The sequence below is a fragment of the Lontra canadensis genome, unplaced genomic scaffold, assembly GCF_010015895.1.
Source record: "Lontra canadensis isolate GAN:19392208 unplaced genomic scaffold, GSC_riverotter_1.0 scaffold24, whole genome shotgun sequence".
NCBI lineage: Eukaryota > Metazoa > Chordata > Mammalia > Carnivora > Mustelidae > Lontra > Lontra canadensis.
Window position 1 is genome coordinate 5,410,347 of NW_022631018.1, and position 16,762 is coordinate 5,427,108.

The following is a 16,762-nucleotide window of genomic DNA, read 5'->3' on the forward strand; positions in this document are numbered from 1 at the left end:
CCTTTGGCTCAGGTCGTGATCCCAGGGTCCTGGGATTGAGCCCCACATTGGGCTCTCTGCTCAGCACGGAGCCTGCTTCCCCCTCTCTCTCTTCCTGCCTCTCTGACTACTTGTGATCTCTCTCTCTCTGTCATATAAATAAATAAAGTCTTTAAAAAAAAAAAAAAAGGAAAAAATAAAAAGTGTCTCCTAGACCCTCCCATGGAGTGGAGCACATATCGACAGCCACCGTCTCTAGGAAACAAGCCCCCCACCCCCATTCTGCATGGTGCTGCTGGTCATTATTGCTGATAATATGCTTATTTATAGGTGTTCCCTCTTCCCCAAACCCTACCCCCTCCTTAAGCTCCTGGAGGGCAGGGATAGGCTTAGAGCTCTTTGTAATCCACATGCCCTTAACATACACCCCCAACACATGTGCACGCGCGCGCGCACGCGCACTGCTTACCCGGTGCCCGCATTCAGCGGATTCACCTGGTGGCTGCTGAGAGAATACGGAGATGTACCAATAATCGTTCTGAGCCCCTTATACATTAACTCATTTAACCCTCGAAATAATCCTGTGGGGTAGAAACACTTGAGGAGACTGAGGAGCATAAGTAGATTGTCCAAAACGATGTAACAAGTAGGTGGTAGAGACAGGATTCGAACTCAGGCAGTGTGAAGCTCGGGTTTGGAGTATTAACCTCAGACCGTTCCACCTTTCCAGGAACGTTTGATGAGTTTCTACCTTGCTTCTCAGGTTTTTTCGAGTGAGCCACCTCTGTATATGCACATAGGCAGCAGTGTCCCTGAGTAAGATGGAAAAGCAGAAGTCAGGACTTAATTGGCCTTCCTCCCTTTGGTGGAATGATCTTCTCTCTCTTGTATGTCCACACCATACACCTTGTGTATGGGTAGGACCTGTAATTCTTTTCTCTACTGATCTGTTTATGCATCTGTTTTGTGTACATGACCAGTGGGGTTCATTTTTATTATTTACTTAATATACTTTTATTTTAAATAAAAACATTATTGGGTAATTAGTTTTAAGTTATAGATGTCAGGAAAAAAACATAATAAAAATTAGCGATTTCTTATTCCTCTCCCTCTGTCCCGCTTCCTTTTCCAAAGGGAAAGTCACTTTCAACTCCAAGTTATTCATCTGTTATGTCCCCTATATTTCCAACTCACAGAGTTTGCTGTTTGCTTATCAATTTTAGACATTAGTTATAGATTTCTGATAATGGTAATGAGGGTTTTAAACTCATGTACATTCCCTCCTTCTCTTCTTCTAGCCCTCCCCTATTTCTGGTTAACAATGCTTTTGTTATAATTGTATAAATATTGTTTACTATTAAACCAATTAATGTATTTTAATTACATATCAATTCTAGCACATTTTTTTTTGTTTTTCCTGGGGTTAATAATTGCCTTTAATTTTCTTTTATGTAGTTTTATGTCAACACTTGACTAAGTTCTCTTACATATTCTCATAGCTTTGTGAAACTCTGCTCAATAACATTTCCACGTTGTTAAGACTGTCAGTTATCCCACATCCAGATGGCTCTCCTGGAGTTCTCTGACTCCCTTATTAGAAGTTGGTTGATCTTCTGGCTGTCTATCTGTTGTAACCCTTTTCTTTGCTGACTTCCTGAGAATTCCTTTCACCTCTCTCTTGTCTCCTAATTCTCCAACCCGTCCTCTGTTTTTATTTCAACAGAGCATATTTTCCAGAAGTAGCTTTCTAAGAAAGAGTACATTGGAGATCATTTTTTTTTTTTTGAGACCTTGCTCACTGAGAATCTATTTCTCTGCCTATTCTTGACTTGGGTGGTATAGAATTCCAGGCTGGAAATGGTCTACACTTAGAATTTTGGAGGCATTACTATTGTCTTCCATTTTCAATATTGTGATTGAGAAAACTGATGTCATCCTGATCCCTAGTCATCATTTTTGGTCTGTCCCCCAGTCCCCCTCACTATGTTCTCTCAACTTTTAGGATCCCCTTTTTGTTTCAGAGTCTGAATTTATAAGGATGTAAGGTTTGATGTGGGGCTTTTTACATTTTATATGAACACGTGGTAGGCCTTGTCAGTTTGGAGATTTATGCTTGACTTTGGGGAAAATTTGCTTGTATTATTTCTTTGATAATTTCTTTCCCACTGTTTTCTCTGTCCCCCCCACTTCCTCCTTGCATTCCTACTAGTTAGAAATAAGGCCCCTAGTCTTTATACTCTAATTCATTTTCTTTTTTGCTAACATATTTTTAACGTCCAAGAGCTTGTACTTTTTCTCTGATTATTTTTTACAAAACAAAACTCTGTTCTTGTTTCACAAATGCAATATTTTCTCCTACTTCTCTAAGGATACTAATGATGGATTTTGTTTTGTTTTAGTTTGTTTACTTTTTATTCTGTTCCCTCCATTGTTTGTTTCTCCCAGGTTCCTTTTTACCATTGTTTTGGTCTCTTTCATGTTTGAGATTTTAGCTCTAAATTCTGTCAGTCCTTAGTTGTTCACTCATATTTAAGAGCAAAACTCTAAGAGTGTCATTGGAGGCTCTTTGTGCATGAACAGGGCTTTTAGAACAATTTTGTTTGTTTGTTTCTTTTTTTTTTCCATGGGGAGCCCCAAATGTCGGCATCTATAAGTCTCCTTTTTGGAGGAGTTTGGTCTTACCATTCAAAAGAGATTCTCCTGGGGCTTGGGCAGGAAGGAGTAAACAGCTTCTTGGTTATCAAAGCAGAGGGGGCCTGTGATCTGTTTTCCAGGGATGCCTCCAGGGAGCAGCAAGATGCTAGAAAGGAAGGGCTGGGAGGGCAAGGAGTCCATAAGACAATACTGTAAAAGGTTCTTGTTCAGCAAGAAAAGTAGCACAGTAGCAGGGGGCTGCTGGACCTAATCACAGATAGGGATTGTAGCTGTCTGAGCAGAAACCTGAGTGGACACAGGCTCAAAGAGGGCTACTCATTCCCACTGCTTCATGTCTTGGTGCTACAGAAAGTTTCATAACACTGATATCATTTTGCAGAGAGGTACCTTAGGTAGATCTGATTCTTATTTTGTTTTTTTTGCTTCTCAAGCAGTCTGTGGAATAGATGCTCAAACTGAAAAGATTAGGTTAAGCTATAGGAAGTAAAGAAAATAGTTTATGGACTGGGATTCATAGCTGCTACATGTACATTTGCATATAAACTAATGCCAAGTGTCCCAAATACTATTGACATAAAATAAATTCCCAGGCCTCGGGTGCAGGAGTTCTGGATAGGCTTCCATTGGCTCCCTGGCTGCCCCCAGCTTCTACATCCACCACTGGAGGATGCTGTAGAACATGTCTTCCTGCTTGCATGTCATCAGGGGATTTGCCAGCCCTCCAAAGGGAAGACAAATGAATGCAGCTGAAGCCGCTGACATTGCTGGAGAGAATTTTGGTCCTTTAGCTTAGGAATCACACATGTGTGTGCACACAGGTACACATGTATCCACACATGGATTAGATTCCTAACTCAGGTAATCAGGGGACAGATGGGGGAACCAAGCTCACTTCTAGCCTGATTCCGGCCCAGGGGTCTCCGGGCGGAGCCCCCGTGCCTCCAGAGATGTCATCACCAAGTGTCTCGGGTAACTGGGGGCCTGCTCAGCTTAGAGCTTCTTAGAGAGCAGAGATGGCATCAGGGCATGGAGGCATAGGGGAGGACGCTAATAGGGGCTGCCTCACTCCTGAGCACTAGTGCGGAGCAACCCTCCCTCCTCCCCTCCATCTCCCCGAGAGTCCTCATGCTGAGGCAAGGTGTCACCATATTTTCAGCAATTCTGCTAAGTTGTGTCTCGGAGAAGTGAAAGACAAATCTCCAGAGGTTTACATGTTTGATTCACACCTAACGCGGCAGCTGTCTGCTGTCAGGGGAAACACTGCTGTGCTGCTTTCCAGCGGCAGCCAGAGACTAAGTCTTCAACCTTCCAGCCATTTTGCTTGTCTTGTTGTTGGGGCCTTGAAGAAAAAAGCGAACAATGCTGTCCCAACCCTCCTTGCTAGGAACAATTCAGACACCAGCACTTTGGGAAGGTAGAAACCTGGTCAGGGGTGGGGGACACTTAGCAAGCAGTGGCAGGAACCTCTTCATCATCCCCATAAGGTGAGATGCTGCTCTCTTAATAGATGCATACCGATTGCATTCTAATAATACTCTGTGCTTATTGCAAAGGACCTTGACCAGAGAGCCTCATTAAAATCTCATGACAGCCTCATGAAATATACAAAAGATTCTGTGTTCCGTGTGTCAAGGAGAGAAACTGAGTCTTGAATGACCGGCTGTGTGACCCACGATTAACCTGTAACAAAAAGGCCCAGAAATCCATATTTTATTCTCACTGCCTCTCTCTCTTTCTTCATTGTCTTTGAGCAAATTATCCATTTAATAGTATGTTTTATTACTAGACCACTAAGTATATACATGGAATCTGATGCATTAAAACCAAGGGGGGAAAAAAGCCCAATTCGTAATACGAATGTCTTAGGGGATGATCTTTCTTATCAAGGAGTAATTTTTTCACTTTAAGATGATTCCCCTTGGGGGCGCCTGGTGGCTGGTGGCTCAGTCATTAAGCATAAGGCAGATCATGATCCCAGGGTCCCGGGATCAGGCTCTCTGCTCAGCAGGAAGCCTGCTTCTCCCTCTCCCGCTCCCCCTGCTTGTGTTCCCTCCCTCATTGTGTCTCTCTCTGTCAAATAAATAAAAATAAAATCTTAAAAATAAAAAAAGATGATTCCCCTTGGAAGTCCATTAATGGTAAGCTTCCCTGGTACATTTGAATATTGGCTGCTGGATCTTTTCACAGAAAAGTAGAGAAGGCAGAGGGGGATGCTATCTGAAGCTGAAGTACCTGGTTGTCAATGAGCAGCAGAGAGCAGTTGGAGATTAACAACGATTTCTGAAATGATGGTGTAAGCCGATGAGTATATAGAATTGATTCATAAAAATGCAACTTACGTACAGTTTCAGGGCCATATGCATTTTATGAAAGTGAGCCTTGCCTGTAGCGGTATAAACCAAGAAGTGTGGAACCCCAGAGGGGCTTGGAGGCTTTGTGGGGTAAGGCTCAGCGAGGTGGAGGGTTCTCTCTTGATAAAGAAGACACCAGAGATCCCAGCCAAACGGCCTTATAGAACCTGGCTGCCTGAGAGGCTGGGAAAGCTGCAGTCCTCGAGTGTCGAGATGGCCATAGGTGATGGGCAGGTAAAGGGCTGTAAAGCTTCTGGTCCTAAATCCAGATGGAGTTTACTGGTCCTTCCCCCCATGTAGGATGTCTTGGATTCAGAAATGCAGGATCGCTTCAGTGCTGAAAATTTGCCCGAATTTTAATCCCCTTGGGAGGTAGCGTGTGCTCCTGAGAACGTAACAGACCAGCGTTCGAATACGGGCTCAGCCACTTGCCCACGAGATTTCTCACTTCCCCAAGCCTTCGATCCTGCATCTGAAAACGGAGAGCGTAATTAACTACCTTGCAAAGAGGTGGTAAGCCTTAGAGATGATGTCTGTGAAGGATTTGCATTGAACAGGCCCTCAAAATTGGTAGCTATTACTTTTCTTGGAAGAGAGGCTGAAATCCCATGGCGGCAGGGGGAGGTGGTGCAGAAAGGCTGCCTCAGCCACACTGGGTTGGGAGAGGAACTTCAGTAAAGAATGGATGGGTAGTCAGCACCCCCTCGCATCTCCCCCTCCCCGTGCCTTAAGTGCAGGCCTGCACAACCAGCAGCACTGGGGCCGGTGCCAGAAGCTGCCCATGCCTGGCAGGCACAGCTTGGAACTTTGCATCAGAAGCAGCATGGTGCCAATCAGACACACCCCTCTGGGACCTTGAGTCAGGTGCCAGTGATACAAAGACATGGGGTGGTGGAGAATCCACTTTGGGGTTCGCGGTGGCGGCTGCATCCGGTTTCCAGGCTGGGTCTGGGGAGTTCCAGCTGTGGTGCAGAGCAAACTGAGGCTTGTAGCCCTCAACCCTGGTACGTGCTGGGCGTTCATCAGAGTGGTTTTGGGGAGGGATTTTTGGCTGCTGAGCCTCCCTTTGTTGTGATCTGTGTTCTGAGACTGCCTGAAAATTCTGCGGGTTACCCCAAACACCCTTCAAAATTTTTTTCTCTCTTTAAGTCAGAGAAAGTTCATTTCTGTCCTTAGCAACAGGAACTTGACTCGTATGCCTTTCAAAACCCCCTGACTTAAAGTAGTTCCCCCTGTTTCTAGTTCCTTGATCGTGTTAAGCACTATTGGCAATGATTTTTTACCAATTTGATATTTGTTCATGACCTGTTTTCCTTCCCTGAAAGTCAGCTGCCTGAGGGACCTTGTCCCCATATTCCCCCGGGGCCCCTCAACTGCCAGGGGCCCAGCAGCTGCTTGGCCTAGTGTATCGGTGATACCCATGGGCTCTGGCACCAGACTCACTGGGTTTGAATCATGGTGCTGCCACTGGGCGATTGTGGACCTCTGTGTCTCTCAGCTTCCCCATCCGTAAAGCAAGGGTGAGGACGGTTCCTGTATACAGTTGTGACAATTAAATGAATGCATGTATGTGATCAGTTGCCTGGCACCGATCATTTATGAATGAATGGAACTTAGGAGAAATTAAATTAGAATAACAGTTGCTTTTCAGGATTTTATGACTCCTGTCTCATCACCTCAACCTTCACACTCCGGAAGGACCCTCTCCCTAGGATCAGGCTGAAAGTTTACCAGATGAGTTTGTTGGGTCTGTTGGGTCACAGAGCTGAGGGTCTAGTCTTGGAGGCATCTCTCCACACCAGAGTCTGCCCATGTTTTGTTACATAAGCATCCCCAATTTAAGCATTCACAGCCTGGGAAGTCAAGTTTTTCTGAAACCGGTGAGTCATGGAGCCTCTTCCCCAGAGGCCTCTCATTGTCTTTCCCCAGCCTGCTACTGCTAGCAGGACTGCCACTGCTTCCAGGAAGAGCTGGTCCGTGGGGGAGCCCCTGGCCTTAGAGGATACAGGAGCATCAGGGCAAAGCATCTCATCCGGACGGAGGGAGCTGGGTTGGGCAGCCATCCAAAATGCTGCATTCCTGGATGACCGCTTTTCTCTGGAATCAGTGAGTGACTTTTCCATGGCCTCGGTCTTCTGGCTCAGGGGGCTGGGTGCCGCGTGAGCCGATTTCTCTCTGTGTGTGCTGTGTAAGTTGAGTGATGGTGCAACCGAGCCTGGGGCAGAGAGTTCAAACATTTGCTGTTCTATTTTAAGGTCCCCAGTTCTGTCTGTTTCCCAGCAATCATCACTTGGTCAGAAGAAAGGGAGAGTGGGGTGGGGAAAAGGAGGCCCAAACCACAGTTGCTCATTACTTCCAGCTGGGTGGAAATTCCCATTCTTGACAGACAAAAAGCATCTCCCCTGCCCTAAAACCCAGTGACTCAGAATTCTTCACCGGTCAAGGTCAGGACAAAGTCTTGCTCAGTTTAATAACAAAAAATCAGGATAGCACTGCATTCTTTGCATGTATCTTAGATTTCTCAGACCTGATTCACACACTTTCCTCCCACTTGTTGGGCAAGACAGACAGACATCACTACCCCCTGTTTACAAGTGAGAAAACTGAGACACAGAGAAGTCGGTGATTGCCCATGGTCACACAGCTTGCTTAGTCATAGAACCAGTCACAGGGACTAGCTCTCCTGAGTTTTAAATTACATTCTGTCAATCCCAATAAATGGTCCTTTATTATCTTCTCTCCATAGCAAGGTGCCTTCCCTGTGCTCATGATCAAACACGTGATGGAGAGCGAAGCATGGGAGGGCGGCTGGAGGATGGTAACTTCCTGTTCCTATGGCTTCTAGCTCCTACAGGAGAGGACAGTCACTACACAAATAAACAGTGTCCGTTGTGTGCAGCAACTGTGGCTTTGTAGGTTCACAATCCACGGAAGAGAAAGTTGCTAAACACAATCCATGCAAAGAGAAAATTATAGGAAAATGTAGTGAGATGCTGTACTGTTGCGAACACAGAGTGTTATGGGAATAGAGAGAAAGGGTCAATTCATTTTGTCAGAGGCAAGGAGGAAACTATCAGGGATGAGGTCATTTTTTTCCCCTCCAACTTATAATCATGAATTTTTTCAAGCATATGGAGGAACTGAAAGATGATGACCACCGCCATCTAGATTCAACCATGATTTGCCATATTGTCTTTGTCTTTTAATACACAGATCATTGGACACAGACACGTGGATACTTAGGTGTTGACGGAGGCATATAGCTGAATCCTTTGACAGTAAGTAGGAGGTGTCGTGACATCCACTCCCGAGCAGTTCAGCAAGCATCTTCTAAGAATGAGGACATTCACAGAGGTGAATTTTGAGTTGGGTCTTGTCAGATAAATAGGAGTTTTTCAGACAAATGAGGAATGTCATTCCAGGTAGCAATAACGATGCAAGCAAAAGCAAGTGGGTGAGCCACGCACACGGAGTAGTATCTGGTGGGAAGGTTGAGGGTGACCAGAGCTGAGGGGGTGTGGGAGCCGGTAGAAGAGGAGGTTGGAGCAACTGATGGGAACCAGACTGTGGAGGAACTGGGATGTCCTGGTAAGGAGTTTCAGGGTGACACTGGGGAAGGTGGGAGACACTGAAGGCTTTGAAAGAGAGAGATGCCATGCTCTGATTTATCTTTGTCTGGCACCAGAGTAGGTGGAACAGGTAGGATGGAGAAGACTGGTTAGCCCTCGAAAGGGTGGGGACAAAGGTAGTGAAAATGGAAGGAGAAGATTCCAGAGATCAGATCAGAGTAGACAGGATTTGGAGACTGGAATTAGGAGGGATGGAGGAGAGGGATCACTGATGGTGAGTGAGATTTCTTTCAAAGGGAACTGAATAGATGCTTTACTGCCATTAATTAACGTCATTAATCTAGTCAAATGCGGTGGTATGTGCATAATACGGAATCCGTCTTGGACAAGTTAAGTATGAAGGCAACTAACTTGCCTTAAACTCTAGCAGGGGCCAGAGAGATAGGTTTGGGGGGTCATCAGCACACAAGACGTGGTTACAGCAATAACAACTTAGTGTGGAAGAGGCTATCATACAAGAGGAGAGGCGGGTCAAGGCCACAGCCCTGGACAGCACCTGAACTGGATGGACAGAGAGAAAGCGAGAGGAGCTGCCACTGAGCTGGGAGATGGGCCACCGCGGCCACCCCACCTGGCAGGTTCACAGTGAGCGTTACATGAGCTCATATGCGTGAAATTCCAAACTCCAGGTGAGTTGCTTGGTAAGTGAAGAACCATTTCTAGAGTGGAGGGACGTTCTAGATGAACAGCATGACCCCAGGGTCAAAAGCTGCTGGGGGTCCCAAGGCTGGCCTCTACAAACTGAGTCTTGGAAGCAGAACGTTCTTTTCCTGTGCCTCCTCTTCCCTCCCCAAAAGGTGAAGACCAGACTGAACTATGAGAGAAGATAAATCTTCATCTCTCAAATCCTCCTGGAGCTGGAGAAATGTGCGTTTTGAAACCCAGGGCAGAAAAGAGCTTTCTGCAACTCTGGAGGAGGCGGGGGCAGTGTGTGGAGTGAGTGGCTAATGCACGGGGGCTGGAGTCAGATGACCCCATCCCAGGCCATTGCTCTGCCTTCCGTTCCTTCCTCAGTTAACCTCTCAGTGCCTCAGTTTCCCCACCTGTAAAACAACAGGAGAATACCTTCTCCGGAAGTTAGTGCGAGGATTAAACGAGATGAAGACCAGAATCACCGTAAACGGAGAGCACAGAAAATGTTCATTGAAGGCTAGCGATGATCACCGTTTTTACTGCAGCCCGGGGGTTCGGCAAGCCCGGGGGTTCAGCAAGCCCGGGGATTTGGATCTGGCAAGCTCCCCTGGGGCCACACTTGGAGCAGCACAGCCAGATGGCTGGTGGAGAAGGAGGGGCTCCGCCCGGCTCAGTCACACAGCTCGCCGCGTGTCTCCCCATGCTCAGATGTGTGGGGCCCATTAGGGAGAGCTCATTTCTTTCTCTGCAAAACATCACGGACCCCCCACTGTGCTCTTCCCTCTGTCCACCTGGGCCTGTTTCTAGGACAGCTGCTGTGTCAGGGGCTGATGGCCTGGGAGCTTGTGAAAGGACCACCTGTTCCCATGGCTGCCCTTGCCCCCTCCCCGCCCACCCCAACCACGCCAGCGCCAGCCTCCAACCGCTCACACAACACAGCACGTTTCTCCCTCTGCTCAGGTGCTGCGGGCACACTGTAAGAGGCACGTTTCCTTGCAACTTGGCCGGCGCTCGCAGCCAGTGTCGCTGCTCCTCGAGCCTCCTGAGTTTCCCACGAAACTGCTTCTCCTCTGCTTCCCTGCAATGGCCCTCTGCACCCTCACCCACTCCTCTCTACAGACACGGGGGTGCGTGGAAGGTGACTCAAAGGATGGGGAGAGGCCGCACGGACAGCAGGTCCTTAACTCCCAGGAGACGGGCTAAAGCCCTCCTAGGGCTCCAACCTAACATCTCTGCACGTGTGTGTGATTTCACGTGTTGGGTCTGCTGTCCCATGGGCCTGCCATCTCATCTGCAGCTTACGTAAGCACCCAGAAATCCCTAAGTAGGGCATGTGGACACAGGGCCTGAAGTAGCACCTGCCTGTGGTGGGAAAGCCACTCACAAGCAAGAGGACAAGCTTAGAGTAGCCCGTTGGGACCTGGGATCCCAGTCCTAGCACCTCTGTTTACTAGGTGTGTCCCTTTGGTTGGATTACTTAGCCAGGGCCATCTGGTTCTCTGTCTGTGGCCGTGTCTATACGGCACTGAGCTCAGCATTAGATCGAGCTGAGGCCTCCAGATGGCAGTTACCCTTCCTCCTAGGTGGGGTTTAGAGCAGGGCCAGGTGTCAGCCAAGCAGCTGAAGTCTGTTCCCACTGCGTCCAGCCCCCAGCTTCTTCCCAGCACGTGCCTCTCCGAAATGCTGACGAGAGGGGGAGATGAGGACCAGGTGGGCTGGGGTGTCCTTGCTCAAGATCTTCAGAGAAGAAGGACGAGGTGGCACAGATTCCATGCCTGTTTGGTGCCCTGTTTCCAACTTAAGCTGGGCTCTGGAGCCGTTCATTCTGGCCCGACCCTTCCCTGGCTCAGTGCCAGTTTGCCTGCACTGGGGGACTGAGAAGCCACCGTGGGAGGCATGACTGGGAGGTGCTCCGTCATGTTTCCCTGCATGATCCGGCCTGTGTGTGACCCATTTCCAGAAAGCTGTCTTGTTGAAGTTTAGCCAAGAATGTCTGTGATCCCCAAGATCCTGGGAAGCTGGGTTGACAAGGTCCCTGAAGACGTTCGCCACATCTAGAGCGGGATGCGTTTCCTTCCTTCCTTCCTCATTTGCCATTTAATGAGTCTCCGTGCACTGGGCTGGGCACCAAGATTCAGGGGGCCAAGCCTCCCTGAGGCCGGTTTAGATCTGCCCCACGCAGGCACCCAGATCGCAAAGGTGGCGATCTTTGTGTGTCTTTGAAATCAGGGAACATCTGGTGTGCGGACGTTTCCTGAGAAAGGAGTGAGGTGGGTAGGAGTGAGGCGGGTTGGGGCTGAAATTGATACAGCCGAGGCTTCCCTCTGGGGGGCGGTTTCCAGTCCCCTGCCCTACACACACACTCACACTCACACTCACTCGGTGTGAAAGCAAAAAAAAAGGTGCTTCCTCTTCACCTACTCTGTACCCCTCTCCCCCTTGAATCAACAATCAGACTGTTGTCAGAGTCTTCCCAGATAGCCCTATGCCTTCTCCTTATTCATTTCAAACACAGGCTGTGTTTGTCCTGTGGCTGTCCTGGTTGAGGAATATGGCAGAATGAGTTGGTCAGAATCCCCCTTTCCTCCCCAACTAGGGGGTGGCGTCTGTTAGAATTCCCCCCTCCCTGTCCCCACCCCCCCCCCGGGGGGCTTGTTTCCCACCTGGAAAGAGGCCCATTCCAGCAAGCAGCACCTGCCAGACTTTCCAGTTCTGGAATCCACAAGTCCTCACTCAGCCTGGGAAGGAGCAGGGAGCTGGAATTGTAAACAACACCTTTCAGTGATATGCAGATCCCAGACCTCCCTTTTTGTGCCTCTGCTCTCTCAACCTAAGTGGTTCCTTGGGGCCTTGAAAAATTATAAAATGAGAAAAATTCACATCGCGATAAACGTGTTTCTATGTCTCAGGGAGTAGAAGTGCAGTGCTCTCAGGAAGGGACATTCATGACAGAAGTGAACAAAGGGATGAGGAGAGAGGGCGAGAAAGGGGAAGACATTTAGACACCCAGGGTGCTTGAGTACTTCTCCTATTTTCAGTCTTAGGATGAGCCAGGGCTCATTCGTTGTCGTGAATTTAGTTGGTATTTTCGGGAATGCATCAAAATGATGGCAGAAGCATTTGTAGCTGAGAGCAGAGGCAGCAAGGGATGAGTGTGCAGACAGGCCGGGGACAGGCGTGCTGTGCGGGGGACACTGGGCACTGGCAGTCACGGAGAATTCAGGAGTCAGAGGCGGGCTAGCTGTTACGATTTGCGTCGAATCAAGCTTCCTGTCTAGCCAACATTTATTTAGAACATACTCCGAACTGCGTGTGACGCTATGGGCTGAAGATGAAAAGGTGACCAAGGGAATGGTCCCTACCCTCCAGGAGCTATAAGCAAACAGGCTGGAAATCAAAATTAGCCCTCAAAATTAAGTTAAAAAGTTAAGAAGAGTCAACACTGGTCCCATGGTTCTAAGAGCAAGAATAGCGGTTGCCTCTGATGGAGGCTAGGGAGGACTGGCTGGAAGGAGCAGGAAGGACATTTCTTTTAAACAAGTAGTACAGAGAGGAAAGGGATATTTCGGCCAAGAGAACCTCAGGCTCAGGGCTTTGTACATGCAAGGCAGGGTGGAGCCTGCCAACTGCCAAGTTTGGTGGGGATTTAGTGTAAAAAGATGACGGATATGACATCAGGTGGTCAGAGCCATCTATGCCATACAGAGGAGTCTAGACATGCTCCCATAAGCCATGGGTACCACTGACAATTTTCAGCCTCCTCCCCAAGTGGCTGAGGCTGCCCTGTCTTGGAAGCTAGGGGTTGGTGGCCTGGCTAGGGAGAGAAAAGCAGGCCTCCCAAACTCCCATTCCCAACAGGAGGGAGGAAAGAGGAAGAGAATTGGGAGAAGCATAAAACAGCCATCACAGTGAGATGTACCCAGTGCGCTGAAGGATTATGGGGGGGGGGGTGAGGGAAGCAATTGTTTCTTGTATCCAGGCTGAATTCCTGCAACTCCTCCCCCTGCCCAGGAGGGACAGTGCCTGGAGTTTTTGTCGTGACCCTCCAGGACGATGGTCCCTCTTTCCCGTCTTCAGGAGGGATCTCTCTCTTTCATGAGCTGCCTCACGATATGTGTTGCTCCTGCTGTTTTTTTGCTTCTAACAAACAGTGGCATCCAGGTGTGCAACCTACATGCCTGAGAGCCTCTGCTGTATATAGGGAATTCCTAAGTCTTTCTGCGCCGCCAAACTACAACTGGCTTTTGTTGTTATTTCTCCCACGTGGAGCATCCTCCTTCCTACCTGTCCAGCATGTTCCGGATGTATTCCATCCTGCTCAAATCCCACTCACTCGTCGTTCAACATGGCAGACCCTCCCTGATCTCGCCCCTTCCAGGACTTCCATTGCAACTCCTGCCAATAACTTCCTTTTACCTCTCCTTCCCCGCCATGCTAGGTCCATTTCCTCCACGAGGAGGAAATAGAAGGTCATTAAACTCAGCAAAGAGCCTAAAAGCTGTGTGATTTCCCCACCGGCTAGGGAACATAATAAATTCTTAATAAATATTTATCAGTGGATCGATGATTGAATTGGGAACATCCAGACCCCTGTGGGGGACCATCCGTGCCAAATCAGAAGTCGAGAAAGTATATCCATTTCCCCTGACCCTTTTCAGGAACTAAAGGTCTTCCCTGGACTTCCACTTGGGGGAGAGCATGAGGCTGAGGATGGGGTGGACGGAGCAGCAGAGGCGGGTGGAAGGCAGTGTGGCTGGGATGTCATGGGATAGTTAATCCCGATCTCAGATGACCCAGGCTGTGGAGCTGTGTCCCCACACCCTCCATGAAACACAGCACAGCTGTGCAGCGAGTGCTGGGCAAAAAAACGAGGTCAGGTTCATGTCAAAGCCAGTGCGGCTCACAGGTGGGCTCAATTTGCTGGATTCACAGCAACTGTCGAGTCATTACCGAAATTGCAGATGTGAACCAGCCTACCTGCTGGGGAGAGAATTTGGGATATATTGTGAACTTCAAAAAGTTTCTGCCTGGAAACGGAAGGAGTAACCATGGCAACCGGGAGGCAGGTTGAACTCAGAAAGGGCTCTTCCTCTTGAGCCCAGAGCTTTGTGCTCTTGGATTGGATGTGCTTTGTCTCTCTTGCCTCTTTTGCTTTCTTTGTCCAGTGGGAGAAAGCACCAGCTCAGGAATCTGGAAAGCTGGCCCCGATTCAGCTCTTTTCCGATCCAGGACACTTAAGTGAGGGCACCTTAGGCACTGGCTGTTGTGTTGTCTGCAAAATGGAAATTAAAAGGCTTCTCTGGCTTATTCACAGGGATGCAGATGGAACAGGAAGGTTTAGGGAGATTCTGAGCATAATCACGATTTTTGTTGTGCTGTGGCCATGTCTGGGCTGATTCCAACATGGCACTCCTGAGGGCAGGAACCGGCATTCGCTTTGCTTCATCCATAAACTTGTTTTCGTCGCTTGAAGAGAAGCTGTCCCAGACACCACCCACGTCTCCACCTGGCAGCTGCACAATACAGTCGTGCCCCGGCCCCTGAGGAGCCCAGGTGACACAGGAGGTCTCCCCTCAGTGGACCCATGCCTCCAGAGAACATCCTGCTGGTAGGGCAGTGGGCTGCTTCCTTGTGTGGATGGAGGATTATGCTGAGAAACACAGATGTTCAAAAGGCGTCCTTCCATTGCCTGGTTGCACACCACAACCCTTGCCCTCTCCCTGCTCTAGGCCAACCCAGTTGTGGCATCATGAGAAAGGAAGAAGCAGAGATGGGGGGGTGGATAGCTGGCACCCAGTATGGGGCTGCCAACGTGTGAGCTTCTCCGCACGGGCCTTGTCTATGAACCCACTGGCAGGTTGGGGAAAGGTTTGATGCTCCTCTTCAGGGTACATTATGTTTTTGACGAACTGAGTCACCTTCCGCGGGCCCTGGGTTAACTAGAGAATCTGCTTTGACAGATAACCCCACACGTTGCTCTGATTTGGGCCTCTTTTGCTCAACTACTATCTCCAGGCCTTCCTGTCCCCTCCCCCTTTGTGGTTTCAACCTTTCCTTCCCCGACCAGCTTTTCTGGGCTGTCTCACCCACCTGTCTAAGCTGGGGATCTCTTCTCTTATCTCCCTTTCTCTATTCTGACCCTTTATTTCAAGGCCTTGCTGGAGAACCGCAACTCCTAGATGGCCCTCATGAAATAAAAACCTAAATTCCAAGAGATACAAAAAACATACTACTTTTCCTTATTGTCTAGCAATTCTTGTGTCCCTAGCAAGTAAGTCTGAGAGCTAACATTTATTGAGTGCTAACTATGTGCTCGGCACTGATCTAAGCATCTTCCTGGGGGTGTTGTGGTACACAACCATCATCCCCTGTTCCGGACCTCAGCCCTCACTGTCCAACCTATTGTCTGCTGTAGGCTGTCAGCACAGTCCCTCTGGCCTTAACAGAGGGGGTTGCCTTGCTTAAGATTAAGCCACGTTCTGGGGACAACCACATCCAATGAATGGCCAATGCGTACAAAGGCCCTGGGGCCAACTGCATTCTCTGTTGCGGCAACCTGGCATTTAACTCTTCCCTCTGAGCAACCCTGTTTCTCTCACTCTCTCTCTGGTCTGAGAACTCTCCAAAGCAAGACTCTGCCTCAGGGCAACTCTTTCCCATCTCCTGGGGAACTCGAACTAAGAATTAACGTAATCCTCACGTCTTTATGAAATAGGTGTATCATATGTTCATCTTAGAGATAAGGAAACCGAGGCAAAGAAAGATTAGGAAGTTTGCCCAAGGTCTCCTATCAGTAGGTGGTGGAGCCATGACTGGAAACCTGGAAATCCAGCTCTGGACTCCACACTCTAAACCTCACAGACAACTTCATTAATAGTAATCCCAAGGGAGAACTGAGGGGGACCGGTGGGAGTCGAGGGGAGCTGTAAGGCCTTTATGGGAAGGTGAGAGAGGTAGGGAATTTCTTACCTTGACCTCAGAGATAAGGACACTGAACTAGCTGCTGCTTAAACCCAGGATCATTCATCAGTTTACAGAGGAGTGGGGATTCTAATTTTGGCCGGGAGGGCAGTGGAAAAAGCGTAGTAAATTCGTATTTGAATTCTGGTGTAACGCTAATTGCGTAACGCTGAGCAAATTATTTAACCTGACTTAGTAAAGATGCCTGGCACACAGATGCTCAAGAAAGCGTCCAGCCCCGCCCCCACCCCACCCCACCCCACCCCCGGCCCTTGGTCTGCTAATTCCAACCCTCTGATCTTGGGTAAGTCTCTAACTTTCTGACTGCGTTTCTTCATCTCCGAAACGGAGGAGACGAGACGACGAGCTGCGGTAAAGGGCTTCCTTAGCCCCACGAGCATGAAGGAGCACAGTAAAGGGTGGTAATCAGTGTAATCCCCAGGCCGCCTTGCGCGGCTCGCGCCTTCCGCTCCCGTCGGTGCGGACGGGGCAGGTTCGGGCGCAGGCTGCGATCCCCACGGTGCGTGCCTCACCGGCTCGCCACCCCCTACGCAA